Genomic DNA, 11,138 nt, shown 5'->3' with positions numbered 1-11,138 from the left:
TTAAAAATGCGAAAATACACCATTTTCCATGTTCATTTGCAATCCAGCGAGTCACTTTCTTTCGCTTCTTTTGAATGTCGATCCTTTGCTTTCAGTTTTCTTATTAAACTATACCTTGAACTCAATGCATTTCAAATTAAATTTTTGCAACTTCATTTAGGTTGAATTATACAAAGGTTTTTTGTTTTATATATAAATTAATTAAAACATTTTATAGGGTTTTCACGACTGTAATTTATAACTCTAAAGTGGAATAATTTTAGCTCAAACATGAAAAAGTATAGACTAATTTCATATTTAAAGAGATTCTATCACATATATTGAACTATTAAAACGTCTGACCTTTTTTAAGATTTTTAAAACTCTTTTAATTACTGTTTTTTAACAATTTCGGTTGTGATTTCTTAATAAAAGAATAAGTGCTATTTAGTCTCCAGAACAGCAATTTCAAAAATATATAAAGCCTTAATAATTTAGACATTTTAAATTTGTAGTCTTCAGAATATATTGAATAATTTCAAATTTAAAGCTATTTAAATATTTCATCTGAATTTTTGAATGGAAAGTGTTCGATAATTTTAGATTGAAACATCTCAAATCATTTAGTTACAAATTAAAATCATGCAACTTCAAGTTTTATTTATTTTTTGATTATTTGCCCCCCCCCCCCCACAAATTATTTTTTTTTTGTAAGAAAATAACGCCTGATTTTTGTAAAAATTACCAAATATACATTAAAGGTTCACTCAAGGTCATTTTTGTTCAAAAAGCTTGTTCCTGAATAAATTAACTCTTATTGTTTCCGATTTCGTTCTGTTACTTAGGGATTGTTTTTTTCATAGAGATAATTGAAATGTGGTTTTTTCACGTTTATAAAATTATAATTGAAGGTCACTCGGGGTAATTTTCTGTGAAAAATATTGATTTACAAAGAATAGAATGGATTTCTTCGCCCGAGATGTAAATGTAAATTGTACTATAGTAAAAACAACTGGAAAAATGTAGACGAAAGCCAAATTTGGTAAAGAAAACAAACCTTTGTCGACCTATAAATACTAATTTTATTCCCCGAAAGATTTTTAAAAAATCTCTTCGAAATACTTTTATTGCAAATATTTAATTGAAGACAAATATTTGTTATAAAAATAAAAATAGTACAATTTTTACATTCAATTCTTAAAATAAAAAAATCTGTGTGTCAAACCACAATCCAATCCGACTATTCTTTCAAAAGTTATCCGATATACAGACAACCACAACCACAATAACGACGACGTAGACGCCAGAGAGACAGACAGATGCCGATGTAAAAACTTGTTTTTCTGACTCAATGAAATTTAATGAACGTCGAAATTTAATGAAATTCGCGAAAATCATTTTTCGCATAAAACTCTTCTCATTATGGATGAGAATGTGATAAAATAATCATGGGGCCTTGAAAAAGTAGCGTTTTTCGCCTCTTGACTTTTTTCCATATCAAGCTATTTTTGCTTCAAATGTCCATTTTCGTTTGGTTTTTTTGGATTTTGAAAATCCTTTAACTTTGGTAAGTTTGATTTTATCAAAAAAAGTTGTCAAGATAAATTGATCATATTTTTTTGTACCATAAATAACTGTCGATAAAATTGTTTAATTTTGAAAAAAAGTGTTCTCAAAAATTTTGAAAAAGCTTCAATTTTTTGGATTTTTATCAAAAATGGCTGTTTAACGAACTCGATCTTTCTTTTTGGTCCCTCGAACAGTGTGTCAAGCCCAATCCAATCGGACCAGTCTTTCGAAAATTATCCGGTATACAGACAACAACAACGACGACGCCGGACAGACAAACAGACCCCGACGTAAAAACTTGTTTTTCTGACTTACGGGGCCTCAAAACGTTGACATACCTTCTCATTTTTGATGAGAATGTAGAAATTATCAAGAAGATTTGTAAAAAACCTTTCAAAGAATAAAATTATTGTCCCGTAAGTTACAACCGAAAAATTACAATTTCAAAAAAATGAAAGTTGTTTTAAATATTAAGCGAGACTCGCGACCGGGACAAATCAGAAAATGAAAGTAAATTTGAAAATTGAACTGCAGTTCGAGTATTAAAAACTAAACAGTGATTGATTTTACAAGGTGATTCTAGATCTGTTCAAAATGATATAATTTACATATTTTAACGTTAAAATTTGAAGTTATTTAATTGAAAAGCCTTAGTAGTGACACAAGTGTAAAATTCGAATTAATGACTTCTTAAATGAACGCAATTTCAAAATCTTTTTGAAGTATTATTTCAGTATAAAATATTCCATTTTTAATCTATTTGGTTTGGAAATTAAAAAAAAAAACAATTTTCAATAGTAAACAATTGGAAATGAATTGTTACAATTTCAGAGTGACAAATTTAAACTTGGAATATAACGACTATAATGGTTTAATTTTTTTATTTGTATTTCGAAGGTAAAAGTATTTCATTTCGATTCTTAAAGAACAGTTAAATAAGCATTAATTTAGAAAAAAAATTAAATAAGCTGGAGGTTTCTGAATGTTACAAAGAAAAGAACAAAATTTGGAGCTCCTCAAGAATTTTGAAACATTAGGAAAACAATAACAATTTCTGGGTAGATTTCAAATGATTTTTTATTTTGAAAAAGTACATAACTCAAAGAGAATGTTTAAAAATATTTCAAAAGATTTACAATATTAGACAAAATCTGGAAGCTCTTAAAACAATTTTGTGTGCAGGATTTTACAAAAATGTTAGGAAAAATGGAAATCAGTCTAAAAGATATTTAAAAGTTCCGAAAAATGTTTAAAATAATTTTAAAAGATTTGAAATAATTTAAAAGAGAATAGATATTTTTGATGATTTTGAAATGTTTTCAAATGTTGACTTTTTATTTTGAAAAATTACATAACTTTAAGAGGAGGTATAAAAATATGGGACCACTGACAAAAATTCCGAAATGGATGAATGAAAAATCCCAAAAAATGAAATCTCCGGCACCTGAATAATAATTTTATAAAAATTGTATTAAAAAATACATTTAAAAACATGTGTAATTTGAAAGAAAAAAATGTTCTGCCTAAATTTTCTTCGCACCTACATAATAACGTTTTTGAAACAAACTTTGCGGGATTCAATTCAACAACGATTTCTATCAAAATTTATTTTTATTATTATTTTTTTTATTAATAAAAAATTCAATTTTTCAGAACTTTTTTATGTTTCTTTAAAATACTATGCACATTTTCAAATAAATTTTTCCATCCAGAAATATGTATTCGATTATTGTATGTTCAATAAATAAATAATATTTAATAAACAATTTTTTAAATTGTTTAAATCCAGGAATTTTATAGTTCGGATATTTTATGATTCAGGCATTTTCTTTGGGGATTTTTAAAATTCGGAAATATCTTATTGTCTGGAATTTTATTTATTTTATTTTTCGTGAATTTTCCAATTCGAATTTTATATTTCGGGACTTTTATAATTTCGGGAATTTTATTATTGGTTATTTTACAATGTACGAATTTTACAGTGTCAGTAATTTTATTTTTCGGGATTTTTCAGTCGCTTTTTCCGAAAAATAAAATTCCCACATCACTGTAAAAATTCCGAAATTATAACATTGCAATGTTATAATTTCGGCATTTTTACAGTGATGTGGGAATTTTATTTTTAATTTCCCAATTAGGAAGTTTTATATTTCGACAATGCATTGTCGAAATATAAAAGTCCCGAATTGGAAAATTCTCGACAATTTACAATCTTACCGAATTTAAAAATTGTTAAAAAAAAATTTTTAATAGAATAATAAAATATTTTTACCGAGGAAAAAACTTTTTTAATGTTTAAAGTTTCTAAAAATTATTGTTTGAATTAAAAATAACAATAATTGAATAAATGTAATTTTGGATAAAAAAAGTTGTTTGAAAATGTCCATTTTATTTTTGTACATTTCAGAAAACGCTCGCAAAAATAGAAGCGCTATCTACTGTCAAGTTTGGCTGTTAAGTCGGGCTCTAGACGGGGCCAAATTTAACAACCACAAAATTGTGTGCCCGATCTGGCCCAAATCGGAAATAAGGCAAACATTTGGCAATTTCTGCACGGGATGTAATTATCAGTATAAAGTAACATTTTATTTATTAGAAATAATTTTTACTAAAACAACACTGAAAAATAATACTTAAATTAGTGCCTAAAACTCGCAATTTTTTTCACTTTTGGTTTTTTATTGGGACTCTATAAAAAAGACATGTGGGGGTAAAATAAAAAAAGTAGTTTTTTACTCATATTCTATGGCTAATTGTGAAGAGATACTCCTGATATTGACGATTCCGAATCAAATTTACAAACACGTAATCTACATTCTTATCGCAGAGAAGCTATTAGTTTTGTGTAAAATTTAACCCACCCCATTCCCTGTTTTGTAAAATATCCACGTTTTGAGACCCCCTGGCCCCAAAAAACAGGTTTTCGCGAATGTGTATACTGTATGAATTGATGATTATCATAGCAACTTTTTGAATTTTTTCGAAAATTTTGAAATTCAAATTTTGACGGCACAAAAAATAATGAAAAATAAAAAATTCCATTTTCCGGTCAACATGCGCAATATGCGAAAAAAGATGAAAACACAAAAATTGTGCACCCAAAAAATATCTACAAATTTGTTATTAATCAATTTTTTATAGGGCCCGTAGTTTTTGTTTTATTCGTAAAAAACATTTGACAACACAAATTTTTTTTTTACAAACGGCAACATTTTAATTTAACAACATTTATCGCCTACACACTTAGAGAAATTTTAAGAGATTAATTCATACAAGCGTGTGCTTTTAAAGCTACAATTTTTACGTGATTTAAATCTCGGACTCCTGACCTAAAAGCATAGAACTCGAGACGCGAGAGCAAAGGGGCGTGACCTAATGCCTGAAACTTTGAGGCCTATGCATTAAAAGCAAGGGTTCCAAGATCTTCGTTCTCGCGCCAAAGCGTAATAAAATCATGGATTAGTGCCGTGAGTATTAACTTCTCGAATTTTCTCTTCGAGCATTATATCTACAAAAAATGAAATTAGTGGAAAAGGACACAAGTTGTTGTAAAATGTTTAATAACAAAATTGTTTTTTTTTACAGGATGCGCACTTTTTTTTCATTATATAAACAAGATAATGAAAATACATATATGTTTCAATACCAATGCATATTATGAATTGTAATAATATAAATGTATTGAAATGATACATTTTTCAGGGTAGCTATGAAGAAAAATTAATGCCAAATAAGGAAAAAATATTAGAGTAATTATTAAAAATAAAACTTGTACATTATTTTGCAATACCTGAATAAGCACTACCAGCCCGAGGTACAGATATAAATACAATATATACATTTGATATAATAGTGTCGAACATAACGTAGAAAAGTTGGCATTTTCGGCAAAATCGAGTGCGAAGCCCGAGCTGCGTGGTGAGAATGTGTTCATTAAAGCCGAAGGAGCTTTAACAAAAGTACATTTGTCAATGCTTCGACAATTAATTTCAAAAGTTCTGTGCACAAATGTGGGGAAAATACGTGATGAAAATACGTTATCAAGCGCGAAGTGCGAGAACCAACAGTCGCACGCCCTAGACTTGCAAATTTCTTCATGAGGCTTGCGGAACCTCCAAATATCATTTTTTTAAAAGCATTTATTTGTTGTGGATTCGAAAAAATGTGGAGGCGACATGCATATGAAAATTGAAGAAAAAAAATGTTGGACCACCCTAGTCCACGTGGACTTTGGTCAGATCCCACGGCCCCCCTCGTGGACAATCGTGGACTTTGGCTAGTAACGCCCCCCCCCCCCAACCCCGCCAACTATTCACGTGGTATATGGATCGTCATTACGGCTATTTGGGCCATTCTATTTTATTTTGCCGAAGTCGGTTACAGTTGCAGCGAATTTTTGTAATTTTTTATTTTTGCTACAATAGCTATTCATCTTTTCGAAACATAGATTTAGCGCATAAATTCATCATAGTACTACTTTTCTATTTCCAAATTTTATTTTGCAAGTCCAAGGATTCAGAAAAACTTCACATTTATATATAATTGAGATAAGTCCAATTCTGCCTTTTAATATGCATAATTGAATAAAATCAGACGTATTCAACAGTCGTTCAACCTTTTTAATTTTATATAAGACGAGAAAAAGTAACTTTCAAAGCTAAAAATGTTGTTGATGTTTCAACATATTCTGTAGATAACCGATGACTCATTAAAGATACTGTCTTGGAAGGAAGATCGGAATACATGGCTCATGCATATCATTGATATTAAATGACACCGAATGAGATTTACAAAACATTGTATCAATCTTGTGGGTTCCAAGTTATATATAAGTAAAGTAAAAAAAAATAGAAAAAGTATTTATATTAGCGATTATTTAGTATTGTATTAATACCTTATAAATAGTCAATACCTGATAAAGAATATAAAATCTTTTGAGATTATTGATCGCATTATATTATTATTTTACGAAAAAATAGCCTTATAAATTTTACATTATTATTTTTTTTTTTTAATTATTGAAAAATGAAGCGGTTAAACTCCAATTTTTATATATAAAAGTATTTATACGTAGTTAACTATTCTGCGAGCGTATTTTGGAAACAGTAATAAACCCAAATGCGGCCTGTACGTTTACTATTATTTTTACATTCTCATCATTTATGATTGAGAAAGTATTAGAATTGTCTGAAATTTGATATCTCACTTTTTCAACGGATCTCCACGTTTCGAGACCCCCTGAATCCGAAAATCAGGTTTTCACAATGGCGTCTGTCTGTCGGTCCGGCCGTCCGTCCGTCCGTCCGTAAACACGATAACTCTCGAAAAAATGAACAAATCAAATCCATCTTTGGCATACTTTTTCTAGGTCCTAAAAGAAAGGACGAGTTCGTTAACCAGCCATTTTTTATAAAAACTCAAAAAGTGGGCGCATTTTGAAAACATTTGAGACCACTTTTTTCTGAATTTAAAAATTCTATGTACGGACTTTTATAGTATTAAAAACAACAAACAATTTATCCTTATAACCTTTTTCGATAAAAAGAAAATTCTCAGAGTTATAGCGTTTTAAAAATTTTTGTAATCAACCGAAAATCAAAATTTGAAGCCGAAAAACGCACGATATGAAAAAACGTCAAGAAAAGAAAAACATTTCTTTTTGAAATCCCTACAAGATTGTCACAACCAATTTTTGGATTTTCTTCAAAAATCCAAAATTCAAATTTTGATTACACAAAAAATAATGGAAAATAAAAAAATTCATTTTGTGGACAAACTATGTAGGATACAAAAAAAAAAGATGAATGAACAAAAATGGTTATCCCAAAAAAGATCTACAATTTCGTTAAGAATCACTTCTTGATAGGACGCGTTCTTTTTGTTTTATTCGTGAAAAATAACGTTGAAAAAAGTAAAATAAAAAAAATGTGTGGAAAAACGACGAAAGTTACGATAAAAAAATCCAACAAAACCTGTTTACAAATGTCTATCGGAAATCGAGCGCGCAGCGCGAGTGTCACGATGAGAATGTGTATACCTCAAAGCCTACAGAGCTTTGAGAAATTTAATCTATGACTATACTTAATTAAGTAGACAATTCAGAATATGAAGACGCATATAAATACTGCCATCTAAAAGAGATCTTTTTGATAGAGTTTTTTTCAAGCATTCCAAATGCAAAGAATAAAAATCCGAGCGCGAAGCGCGAGTTTCAACCGTTGCGCGCGCCAGGCGCGCTCAAACTTGCGAGCGAAGCGAGCCGCGCGCATAGCCAATCACAATTAATTAGAGTAGTCATAAAATTGATAATAAATTCGACAGAAACAAAATTTCTATATGTTCAATAGATTTGACTGGTATACAAATCGGCATCGGGTAGCGATTAAAAAACGAAATTTTCATTTTTTACGACAATAAAAACTTCTTACGGGATGTTCAATTACAATAAAAAAACGCTTGATCCCAAAAAATGTAATCTGTTCGTAGAAATTTAAAATTTAAAATCGCGATAACACAATATAAGACCTTTCTTTTTAAATCCGAAAAAAAGAAAATATTATATTTTTCTTCATTAAATTATATTAATTTCAGTAAATATTAATACTAAACGGTTGAAAAATAAAATTTTAGTACATTAAAATTGTAACTAAAATATTAAGTCATTTAAATTAATATATCAAACAAGCAATTTGGAAAAAAAACTTCACTAGAATATGTATTTAATTTTTAAAGAATTGGTTATGCAATAAACCTATTTTCGATCAAAATTGTTCGTTATCTAGTTATGTACTGTAACACATCAAATCCTAAATGTTTTAATTTGTCTGCCTAAAAGATATTCATATTCGAAATAAACCAAACCTACGAAGTCAAAAATGGAAAAAGGGCTCAAATTCTGAAAATTCTGATAAAAAATTAATCTTATACCGTAAGTTTTACTTTTCAAAAAGTATAAACATTTCGATTCTAATAGCGTCTCAAAAGTGCACCCGTGCACTTTGAAATTATAATTTTGAAATACAGTTAATCAGTAATTTAAAAAATGTATATAATAAATAAGTTCCGAAAACATTGATCATATATTATGGCCATCGCTACGCGCACCAAAATTTGAGTACAATTATCTGATTTTTTGGGTACAAATTCCAATGAAAAGGGGCTTTTTGCGTCGAAATTGATGTACGAATAACCGGGTTTTCGTTTTTATTGTTATTTATAATTAGCTAGTTATTTATATTAACTATCATAGTTAGATATAAAAGTTTTTTTAAATTAGGCTGCAAGAATTGACTTTGTCGAAATAAAATGAAGTGAGCCCTAAATATGTGCGTATGTCACACTATATAATGCAACAAAGTGTTACGATGTCTTTAAATTGTTACACATAATTCACTTGTCACGTCAGTTTTGTAAAATGTTTGTTAAAAAAAGGAACTCTTAAAGCCAAATTTTCATCAATAATTTGAAGCGACTTTATATTTTTATAGTGTCAAAATATACAATGCCCACCAATCACTAATGGAAATCTTTTTTTTTTCACTTCTCTTCTAACCCTCTTAAGGTCCTAGAACCCACAATATTGATAAAACATTGTTCGAAATCTCATTTGACCTAATTAAATTATATGCTATGCATATGCCGTGTATTACAATCTTTTTTCTATATGCATATTTAAACTGACCTATACAAAGAGAATGTATAATGTTTGGAATGATTAATAATTAATTTCAAATTATACGCAAATAAGTTCAAATCCATTTTTTGCCATTTTAACTGTAATTTTAATTAAAATAAAGTTCTAGCTTTTATTCTAAATTATTCAAATAGGAGGTATTCCTAAAACATACGTTTTTGCATACAAGCTATCAAATCATAAAGATAAAATAATTCTGTATCCTTTTCAATTAAATTATTATAAAAAGTCCCTTTTTACAAGCAGTTAAGTTATAAAATATTAAAACTTCCACATAATATTTATTTTTGTTCATCTTCTAAAATCTTCTGTCCTAAAATAATTATTTAAAAAAAATTATTATAAAAAATGGAGGTACATTATTCACGCATTCCGGAAATTTCTGATCGCCAGCTAAACTGAGAGCCGGATATAACCAGATATAACTCATAAGTCTGTACTACGTGGAGAGGGAAGGAGAATATCGAAATTTAAAGAATGGTACCAGGTAGGCAGGTAAAGGGACAAACTGTCCATCGCATTGCAGATTGCATGTATTTACATAAACCTAACGTACAATCCCATACTTGACAAAACGTACGCCGTACGATGAGTCTGACTCAGAAATTGCAACGTTGCCACATTTCCTTTTTCATTCCTACTTCTAAGTTTTTCCATAAATGTAATCATGGATATTTAGGAATATAGAAATTAAACAAGCTGTATCTCGCAACTTTTGATTTATCATTAACAAAAAATAATTTGTTATAATAGCGAAATAGCCTCTCATAATTTTCTGAATTTTGTAAAAAAGTGTTGGATTTCACATATGATTTTTCATGAAAATAGAAAAAGCATTATCAAAGTATATAAGCTGATATTTTTATAAAAAAGAAAAAAAATAGATCTAAAAATAAAATGTATTCAATATATTACTGTATATTAGTCATATAGTCTGTAGCGAAATAAATGTTTCAAATAAAATAGATTTCGAAAAGAGGAGTGAAATATATCTTGTAGTTTCCCAAATATTTATAGGTTTATATTATATATTTTTTATTAAAAAACTCGATATGTTAGACATCGAAATTAAATTATTTGAATCATAATTATTTCATTCTTTTTAGGAAAATAGGTTTCCTATGCTATTGTTACTATCAGGCTGGCCCTTTCCCGGTTCGCAAACATTTTTCACGGCCAATGAAAATAGAAATTTTTAAATCTAAAGCTAAACATTATTCCATTTGAAGTACAATCAAAACTAAGGTGCAAATCATTTTAAGCTAGAAATATTAAAAATTGAATGATTACACTTTTTTATAAACGGAAAACTTAGTATATTAGAAGTTAAATTATTTTAAATAGTTTAAAAATCATTAAAAAGCTTCAAAATTTGATTTTGAAATCTTAAGCAAATGTACATTTTGGTTCACATGTTGTCAAATTTTTAAGTATTTAAAATTTTTCTAAGAACTTCTACACATCTTTTAAAGAGATTCGAATTTTTCTGAAAATGTTGTAAAAAATCATGCAAAATTTAAAAAAATGCCTAAAATTTTTCAGATTCAGTTTTGAAAATTTTTTATGTATTCTCTTAAAATTAATTTTTCAAAATAAAAAATCGTTTTCAATTTTCCTTGAAATCTTAGGAAAATGATCTAAATTTTTGTGTTTGTTTAGTTTTAATTATTTGATTTATAATAATCACTGATTTTAAATCAACCCCGAAATGAATAGTCAAATTTTTAAAATAATGATTGTTATCTTTCTTAATTACAAATTTTAGTTTCCAAGCTGTAAACTGAAAGAATATTTGATATTTAAGGGCATGTGACACAGCTAAATACCTATATTACCGACCACAGTTTTTCAGTTCACTGAATGTTTTTTTGAACCTAAGAACTTTTTTTGTAAATAA

This window comes from Belonocnema kinseyi, chromosome 9 (genome assembly GCF_010883055.1).
Source record: "Belonocnema kinseyi isolate 2016_QV_RU_SX_M_011 chromosome 9, B_treatae_v1, whole genome shotgun sequence".
Taxonomy (NCBI): domain Eukaryota; kingdom Metazoa; phylum Arthropoda; class Insecta; order Hymenoptera; family Cynipidae; genus Belonocnema; species Belonocnema kinseyi.
The sequence above is the reverse complement of the archived record's forward strand: the minus strand, read 5'-3'. Positions refer to the sequence as shown.